Genomic DNA, 10,000 nt, shown 5'->3' on the forward strand with positions numbered 1-10,000 from the left:
TCTAGAACGTGACTCATTAGCATGTATTAGAGCTGTGGACACAAAGCTGGAAGCTGCTTAGTTAGTTACTTTTTTAAAGTCCCATTTGTACCATGCTAATACTCACACATGCATAAAGGAGAGAGATGACAGAAAAAGTGTCCCAAATGACACCCTATTCCGGTTTTAGTGCACTACTTTTGACGAGATCCCAGGCCTCTATATAGGGAATAGGGTGCTATTTAGGATGCATACAAAGTCTAGAGTAGCTAAGCTTCTCAGTCACTTTGCTGATACACAGAGACATGAACAGACACATTCACATGCACTGGAGAGACAGAATGGGACAGAGAGATAAAGAAAGGAGTGAGGGAGAAACAGTGAGAGAGAGAATAGAGGAGTGAGGGAGAGACAGGGAGAGAGAGAAGAGAGGAGTGAGGGGAGAGACAGGGAGAGAGAATAGAGGAGTGAGGGAGAGACAGGAAGAGAGAGAATAGAGGAGTGAGGGAGAGACAGGAAGAGAGGAGTGAGGGAGACCAGGAAGAGAGAGAATAGAGGAGTGAGGGAGAGACAGGAAGAGAGAGAAGAGAGGAGTGAGGGAGAGACAGGAAGAGAGAGAGAATAGAGAAGTGAGGGAGAGACAGGAAGAGAGAAGAGAGGAGTGAGTGAGAAAACAGGGAGAGAGAATAGAGGAGTGAGGGAGAGACAGGAAGAGAGAGAATAGAGGAGTGAGGGAGGACAGGGAGAGAGAGAAGAGAGGAGGAGGGAGACAGGGAGAGAGGAGTGAGGGAGAGACAGGGAGAGAGAGAAGAGAGGAGTGAGGGAGAGACAGGAAGAGAGAGAAGAGAGGAGTGAGGGAGAGACAGGAAGAGAGAGAAGAGAGGAGTGAGGGAGAGACAGGAAAGAGAGAATAGAGGAGTGAGGGAGAGACAGGGAGAGAGAATAGAGGAGTGAGGGGAGAGACAGGAAGAGAGAATAGAGGAGTGAGGGGGAGAGACAGGAAGAGAGAGAAGAGAGGAGTGAGGGGGACAGGGAGAGAGAGAATAGAGGAGTGAGGGAGAGACAGGGAAAGAGGAGTGAGGGAGAGACAGGGAGAGAGAGAATAGAGGAGTGAGGAGAGACAGGAACAGAGAGATAATAGAGGAGTGAGGGAGGAGACAAGGAGAGAGGGGTGAGGGAGAGACAGGAATAGAGAGAATAGAGGAGTGAGGGTGAGACAGGAAGAGAGAGAATAGAGGGAGTGAGGGAGAGACAGGAAGAGAGAGAAGAGAGGAGGAGGGAGAGACAGGGAGAGAGGAGTGAGGGAGAGACAGGGGGAGAGAGAGAATAGAGGAGTGAGGGAGAGACAGGAACAGAGAGAGAATAGAGGAGTGAGGGGAGAGACAGGAAGAGAGAGAAGAGAGGAGTGAGGGAGAGACAGGGAAGAGAGAGAATAGAGGAGTGAGGGAGAGACAGGAACAGAGAGAGAATAGAGAGTGAGGGGAGACAGGAGAGAGAGAATAGAGGAGTGAGGAGAGACAGGGAGAGAGAGAATAGAGGAGTGAGGGGAGAGACAGGGAGAGAGAGAAGAGAGGAGTGAGGGAGAGAGGAGAGAGAGAATAGAGGAGTGAGGGAGAGACAGGGAGAGAGAGAAGAGAGGAGTGAGGGGGAGACAGGAAGAGAGAGAATAGAGGAGTGAGGGAGAGACAGGGAGAGAGAGAAGAGAAGAGTGAGGGAGAGACAGGGAGAGAGAAGAGAGGAGTGAGGGAGAGACAGGAAGAGAGAGAATAGAGGAGTGAGGGAGAGACAGGAAGAGAGAATAGAGGAGTGAGGGAGAGACAGGAAGAGAGAGAATAGAGGAGTGAGGGAAAGACATAAGGAGAGAGAATAGAGGAGTGAGGGAGAGACAGGAAGAAAGAGATAATATAGAAGTGAGGGAAAGACAGGAAGAGTTCGGTTACTGGCCCAACGCTTTTAACCACTAGGCTACCTGCCTCACACACACATCAATGGGACGACTGTGGGGTTATTGATCTCTGCCAGATTAAATACTGGGAGATACTGGGAGTGTGTGTGTGTGTGTGTGTGTGTGTGTGTATGTGTGTTTAGTAATCTCATTGGTATAGAGCACACGTATCATGTCCTAAATAGAATACCCAGAAGTCCTTCTTTGTATGTGAATGTGTTTTGATCTGCATATAGTATCTACATTTACAATACAAATGCGTGTGTGTGTGTTTGCTGATCTAATTCTGGGTATTGAGGAAGTATCTTATTGTAATAGAAAGTGATTCATCATAATGAATACATTGCCCTCGGTGAGTTAAATAACTTCACATGAAAACCAGGCAGGAAACAGGAAATAGCAGCAATATTCACATGGCATTTCAACAATACAGAGAACGGTACAAGATGCTTCGGGAGTTATAGATGTCAACAGGAAGGAACAAGGGAATTCCTTTCTGGTAGGTGAAGAAATAGGTTGGTGTTTATAATGAGAGTGTGGAAGTGTCTCTGTCTCCTACCTCTGCTGGCTCTGTCTCCTACCTCTGCAGGTCGTCAGTGTGTCTCTGTCTCCTACCTCTGCTGTCTCTGTCTCCTACCCTCTGCAGGTCGTCAGTGTGTCTCTGTCTCCTACCTCTGCTGGCTCTGTCTACACGCTGCAGGTCGTCAGTGTGTCTCTGTCTCCTACCTCTGCTGGCTCTGTCTCCTGACCGCTGCAGGTCGTCAGTGTGTCTCTGTCTCCTACCTCTGCTGGCTCTGTCTCCTACCTCTGCTGGCTCTGTCTACACGCTGCAGGTCGTCAGTGTGTCTCTGTCTCCTACCTCTGCTGGCTCTGTCTCCTACCGCTGCAGGTCGTCAGTGTGTCTCTGTCTCCTACCTCTGCTGGCTCTGTCTCCACCGCTGCAGGTCGTCAGTGTGTCTCTGTCTCCTACCTTTGCTGGCTCTGTCTACACGCTGCAGGTCGTCAGTGTGTCTCTGTCTCCTACCTCTGCTGGCTCGGTCTCACGCTGCAGGTGCGTCAGTGTGTCTCTGTCTCCTACCTCTGCTGGCTCTGTCTCCTACCGCTGCTGGTCGTCAGTGTGTCTCTGTCTCCTACCTCTGCTGGCTCTGTCTCCTACCTCTGCTGGCTCTGTCTCCTACTCTGCAGGTCGTCAGTGTGTCTCTGTCTCCTACCTCTGCTGTCTCTGTCTCCTACCTCTGCTGGCTCTGTCTCCTACCTCTGCTGGCTCTGTCTACACGCTGCAGGTCGTCAGTGTGTCTCTGTCTCCTACCTCTGCTGGCTCTGTCTCCTACCGCTGCAGGTCGTCAGTGTGTCTCTGTCTCCTACCTCTGCTGGCTCTGTCTCCTACCGCTGCAGGTCGTCAGTGTGTCTCTGTCTCCTACCTCTGCTGGCTCTGTCTCCTACCTCTGCTGGCTCTGTCTACACGCTGCAGGTCGTCAGTGTGTCTCTGTCTCCTACCTCTGCTTTCTCTGTCTCCTACCGCTGCAGGTCGTCAGTGTGTCTCTGTCTCCTACCTCTGCTGGCTCTGTCTCCTACCGCTGCTGGTCGTCAGTGTGTCTCTGTCTCTTACCTCTGCTGGCTCTGTCTCCTACCTCTGCTGGCTCTGTCTCCTACCTCTGCAGGTCGTCAGTGTGTCTCTGTCTCCTACCTCTGCTGTCTCTGTCTCCTACCTCTGCTGGCTCTGTCTCCTACCTCTGCTGGCTCTGTCTACACGCTGCAGGTCGTCAGTGTGTCTCTGTCTCCTACCTCTGCTGGCTCTGTCTCCTACCGCTGCAGGTCGTCAGTGTGTCTCTGTCTCCTACCTCTGCTGGCTCTGTCTCCTACCGCTGCAGGTCGTCAGTGTGTCTCTGTCTCCTACCTCTGCTGGCTCTGTCTACACGCTGCAGGTCGTCAGTGTGTCTCTGTCTCCTACCTCTGCTGGCTCTGTCTCCACGCTGCAGGTCGTCAGTGTGTCTCTGTCTCCTACCTCTGCTGGCTCTGTCTCCTACCGCTGCTGGTCGTCAGTGTGTCTCTGTCTCCTACCTCTGCTGGCTCTGTCTCCTACCTCTGCTGGCTCTGTCTCCTACCTCTGCAGGTCGTCAGTGTGTCTCTGTCTCCTACCTCTGCTGTCTCTGTCTCCTACCTCTGCAGGTCGTCAGTGTGTCTCTGTCTCCTACCTCTGCTGGCTCTGTCTACACGCTGCAGGTCGTCAGTGTGTCTCTGTCCCCTACCTCTGCTGTCTCTGTCTCCTACCTCTGCTGGCTCTGTCTCCTACCTCTGCAGGTCGTCAGTGTGTCTCTGTCTCCTACCTCTGCTGTCTCTGTCTCCTACCTCTGCAGGTCGTCAGTGTGTCTCTGTCTCCTACCTCTGCTGGCTCTGTCTCCTACCGCTGCATGTCGTCAGTGTGTCTCTGTCTCCTACCTCTGCTGGCTCTGTCTCCTACCTCTGCAGGTCGTCAGTGTGTCTCTGTCTCCTACCTCTGCTGGCTCTGTCTCCTACCTCTGCTGGCTCTGTCTACACGCTGCAGGTCGTCAGTGTGTCTCTGTCTCCTACCTCTGCTGGCTCTGTCTACACGCTGCAGGTCGTCAGTGTGTCTCTGTCTCCTACCTCTGCTGTCTCTGTCTCCTACCTCTGCTGGCTCTGTCTACACGCTGCAGGTCGTCAGTGTGTCTCTGTCTCCTACCTCTGCTGTCTCTGTCTCCTACCTCTGCTGGCTCTGTCTACACGCTGCAGGTCGTCAGTGTGTCTCTGTCTCCTACCTCTGCTGGCTCTGTCTACACGCTGCAGGTCGTCAGTGTGTCTCTGTCTCCTACCTCTGCTGGCTCTGTCTCCTACCTCTGCAGGTCGTCAGTGTGTCTCTGTCTCCTACCTCTGCTGGCTCTGTCTACACGCTGCAGGTCGTCAGTGTGTCTCTGTCTCCTACCTCTGCTGGCTCTGTCTCCTACCGCTGCAGGTCGTCAGTGTGTCTCTGTCTCCTACCTCTGCTGGCTCTGTCTCCTACCTCTGCAGGTCGTCAGTGTGTCTCTGTCTCCTACCTCTGCTGGCTCTGTCTACACGCTGCAGGTCATCAGTGTGTCTCTGTCTCCTACCTCTGCTGGCTCTGTCTACACGCTGCAGGTCGTCAGTGTGTATCTGTCTCCCTACCTCTGCTGTCTCTGTCTACACGCTGCAGGTGCGTCAGTGTGTCTCTGTCTCCTACCTCTGCTGGCTCTGTCTCCTACCGCTGCAGGTCGTCAGTGTGTCTCTGTCTCCTACCTCTGCTGGCTCTGTCTACACGCTGCAGGTCGTCAGTGTGTCTCTGTCTCCTACCTCTGCTGGCTCTGTCTACACGCTGCAGGTCGTCAGTGTGTCTCTGTCTCCTACCTCTGCTGGCTCTGTCTACATGCTGTAGGTCGTCTGAGAACTTGGTGACCTCTGGGAACTCCTCCTCACACACTGCAGCCAGGAAGTGGAGCAACGTTGACTTCTGGTCAGCTGACTTCGTGTCCTTCAGCTGGATTCACAAAAAAAAAAGAGTTCACACAGTCAGGTGACAATAATACTTTTTTTTCACTTCAGGTGCATTATTCAATAAAATATAACACACAGGCTTCACCCAGACAATGCATAATAATAATATGCCATTTAGCATGCTTTGTTTATTTTAAGAAGCATAGCTTAAAAGCTGTAAAGCAACAACACCTCCACCACGCTGATCCTCAACATGGGTGAGTGCTCAGTCCCCTTCTGTACACCCTGTTCACCCACGCCTGACTCCAACACCATCATCAAGTTTGCACTGACACGACGGTGGTAGGCCCTGATCACCAACAGCGATGGTCATTGACTTGGTGGTGTACCTTGGGTACATGTTTGAGGTTGTTAGGGGTACCTGTTTGGGGTTGATAGGGGTACCTGTTTGGGGTTGTTAGGGGTACCTGTTTGGGGTTGTTAGGGGTACCTGTTTGAGGTGCTTTGTGGTACCTGCTTGGTGTACTTTGTGTTACCTGTTTGAGGTTGTTTGTGGTAATTTGTGGTAATTTGGGGTACCTGTTTGGGGCACCTGTTTGAGGTTGTTTGGGGTGCTTTGTGGTACCTGCTTGGGGTACTTCGTGTTACCTGTTTGAGGTTGTTTGGGGTACCTGTTTGGAGTACCTTTTTGGGGTACCTGTTTGGGGTACCTGTTTGGGGTACCTGTTTGGGGTACCTGTTTGGGGTACCTGTTTGGGGTATCTGTTTGGGTACCTGTTTGGGGTACCTGTTTGGGGTACATGTTTGGGGTTGTTAGGGGTACCTGTTTGGGGTACCTGTTTGGGGTACCTGTTTGGGGTATCTGTAGTGGGTACCTGTTTGGGGCACCTGTTTTGGGTACCTGTTTGGGGCACCTGTTTGGGGCACCTGTTTTGGGTACCTGTTTTGGGTACCTGTTTGGGGCACCTGTTTTGGGTACCTGTTTGGGGTATCTGTTTGGGGTACCTGTTTGGGGTACCTGTTTGGGGTACCTGTTTGGGGTACCTGTTTGGGGTACCTGTTTGGGGTACCTGTTTGGGGTATCTGTTTGGGGTACCTGTTTGGGGTATCTGTTTGGGGTACCTGTTTGGGGTACCTGTTTGGGGTACCTGTTTGGGGCACCTGTTTTGGGTACCTGTTTGGGGCACCTGTTTTGGGTATCTGTTTGGGGTACCTGTTTGGGGCACCTGTTTGGGGTACCTGTTTTGGTACCTGTTTGGGGTACCTGTTTGGGGTACCTGTTTGGGGGTACCTGTTTGGGGTATCTGTTTGGGGTACCTGTTTGGGGTATCTGTAGTGGGTACCTGTTTGGGGTATCTGTTTGGGGTACCTGTTTGGGGGTACCTGTTTGGAGGCACCTGTTTTGGGTACCTGTTTGGGGCACCTGTTTGGGGTACCTGTTTGGGTATCTGTTTGGGGTACCTGTTTGGGGCACCTGTTTGGGGTACCTGTTTTGGTACCTGTTTGGGGTTGTTTGGGGTACCTGTTTGGGGTGCCTGTTTGGAGTACCTGTTTGGGGTACCTGTTTGGGGTATCTGTTTGGGGTACCTGTTTGGGGTATCAGTTTGGGGTACCTGTTTGGGGTACCTGTTTGGGGTACATGTTTGGGGTTGTTAGGGGTACCTGTTTGGGGTACCTGTTTGGGGTACCTGTTTGGGGTACCTGTTTGGGGTATCTGTTTGGGGTACCTGTTTGGGGTATCTGTAGTGGGTACCTGTTTGGGGTATCTGTTTGGGGTACCTGTTTGGGGCACCTGTTTTGAGTACCTGTTTGGGGTACCTGTTTGGGGCACCTGTTTGGGGTACCTGTTTTGGGTATCTGTTTGGGGTACCTGTTTGGGGCACCTGTTTGGGGTATCTGTAGTGGGTACCTGTTTGGGGTATCTGTTTGGGGTACCTGTTTGGGGTACCTGTTTGGGGCACCTGTTTTGGGTACCTGTTTGGGGTACCTGTTTGGGGCACCTGTTTGGGGTACCTGTTTTGGGTATCTGTTTGGGGTACCTGTTTGGGGTACCTGTTTGGGGTACCTGTTTGGGGTACCTGTTTGGGGTACCTGTTTTGGGTATCTGTTTGGGGTACCTGTTTGGGGCACCTGTTTGGGGCACCTGTTTGGGGTACCTGTTTTGGGTACCTGTTTGGGGTACCTGTTTGGGGTTGTTTGGGGTACCTGTTTGGGGTATCTGTTTGGGGTACCTTTTTGGGGTACCTGTTTGGGGTGCCTGTTTGGAGTACCTGTTTGGGGTACCTGTTTGGGGTACCAGTTTGGGGTATCTGTTTGGGTACCTGTTTGGGGTACATGTTAGGGGTACCTGTTTGGGGTACCTGTTTGGGGTACCTGTTTGGGGTACCTGTTTGGGGTATCTGTAGTGGGTACCTGTAGTGGGTACCTGTTTGGGGTACCTGTTTGGGGCACCTGTTTTGGGTACCTGTTTGGGGTACCTGTTTGGGGCACCTGTTTGGGGTACCTGTTTTGGGTACCTGTTTGGGGCACCTGTTTGGGGTACCTGTTTGGGGTATCTGTTTGGGGTACCTGTTTGGGGTACCTGTTTGGGGTATCTGTTTGGGGTACCTGTTTGGGGTATCTGTTTGGGGTACCTGTTTGGGGTATCTGTTTGGGGTACCTGTGTGGGGTACCTGTTTGGGGTATCTGTTTGGGGTATCTGTTTGGGGTATCTGTTTGGGGTATCTGTTTGGGGTATCTGTTTAGGGTTGTTTGGGGTATCTGTTTGGGGTACCTGTTTGGGGTATCTGTTTGGGGTATCTGTTTGGGGTACCTGTTTGGGGTACCTGTTTGGGGTATCTGTTTAGGGTTGTTTGGGGTATCTGTTTGGGGTATCTGTTTGGGGTACCTGTTTGGGGTATCTGTTTGGGGTATCTGTTTGGGGTACCTGTTTGGGGTACCTGTTTGGGGTACCTGTTTGGGGTATCTGTTTGGGGTACCTGTTTGGGGTATCTGTTTGGGGTACCTGTTTGGGGTACCTGTTTGGGGTACCTGTTTGGGGTATCTGTTTGGGGTACCTGTTTGGGGTATCTGTTTGGGGTATCTGTTTGGGGTACCTGTTTGGGGTATCTGTTTGGGGTACCTGTTTGGGGTACCTGTTTGGGGTATCTGTTTGGGGTACCTGTTTGGGGTACCTGTTTGAGGTACCTGTTTGGGGTATCTGTTTGGGGTACCTGTTTGGGGTATCTGTTTGGGGTACCTGTTTGGGGTATCTGTTTGGGGTATCTGTTTGGGGTACCTGTTTGGGGTACCTGTTTGGGGTATCTGTTTCGGGTGATTAGGAGGACCCATAAGGACCTCTGGATGATTGTCCTAAATGGAACCCTATTCCCTATTCAGCGCACTACTTTCGAACAGAGCATTCCCTATGGGCCCTGGTCAAAAGTAGTGCACTACATAGTGAATAGGGTTCCATTTGGTCCCCTTATCTTCTGACTCTTGGCTCCTCATAAAGAACTACAGAAGTGATTTTCATATAGACTAGTTGTTGATGTTGAAAGCTCATAAGTTCAACATATATCAGACAGCCTGCTTCCCTTGGACTACTGTTATCTGCCTTATTTGTATTAATGGAGAGTTTCATCTCTGATTAAACACAAACATTATACACACAAACACAAAATAAGCACACTTTTAACATGTTGCTTTCATGTTCCTCTTGCTTTACATTCTATTCGTTTTTTCTTTCTACCATGTGTCTTTATTCCTGGGAACATTACTTTAACCTGTCACATTCATGTTTCTTTATTCCTGGGAACATTACTTTAACCTGTCACATTCATGTGTTTCTTTATTCCTGGGAACATTACTTTAACCTGTCACATTCATGTGTTTCTTTATTCCTGGGAACATTACTTTAACCTGTCACATTCATGTGTTTCTTTATTCCTGGGAACATTACTTTAACCTGTCACATTCATGTGTTTCTTTATTCCTGGGAACATTACTTTAACCTGTCACATTCATGTATTTCTTTATTCCTGGGAACGTTATTTTAACCTGTCACATTCATGTTTCTTTATTCCTGGGAACATTACTTTAACCTGTCACATTCATGTTTCTTTATTCCTGGGAACATGACTTTAAGCTGTCACATTCATGTTTCTTTATTACTGGGAACATTACTTTAACCTGTCACATTCATGTTTATTTATTCCTGGGAACATTACTTTAACCTGTCACATTCATGTTTATTTATTCCTGGGAACATTACTTTAACCTGTCACATTCATGTTTCTTTATTCCTGGGAACATTACTTTAACCTGTCACATTCATGTTTCTTTATTCCTGGGAACATTACTTTAACCTGTCACATTCATGTTTCTTTATTCCTGGGAACATTACTTTAACCTGTCACATTCATATGTCTGTTCATCACTGTGTCGTGTCTTCCATTCATTGTTCATCCTTTTTTGTCAATTTCTTTCTATCTATCCCTCCCTCCCCCTCTCCCCTCCCCCTCCCTCCCTCCCTCTCCCCTCCCCCTCCCTCCCTCTCCCTCCCTCCCTCTCCCCTCCCTCTCCCCTCTCCCCCTATCCCCTCCCTCCCTCTCCCCTCCCTCCCTCCTT

General features: G+C 50.4%; 1 pseudogene; it reads right to left on the bottom strand.

Annotated features, from left to right (window-relative positions):
* The window catches only part of LOC121562559, a 246,114-nt pseudogene that overhangs the window by 197,112 nt on the left and 39,002 nt on the right, over positions 1-10,000 (bottom strand).

Source organism: Coregonus clupeaformis, chromosome 18, assembly GCF_020615455.1.
Source record: "Coregonus clupeaformis isolate EN_2021a chromosome 18, ASM2061545v1, whole genome shotgun sequence".
Classification (NCBI taxonomy): domain Eukaryota; kingdom Metazoa; phylum Chordata; class Actinopteri; order Salmoniformes; family Salmonidae; genus Coregonus; species Coregonus clupeaformis.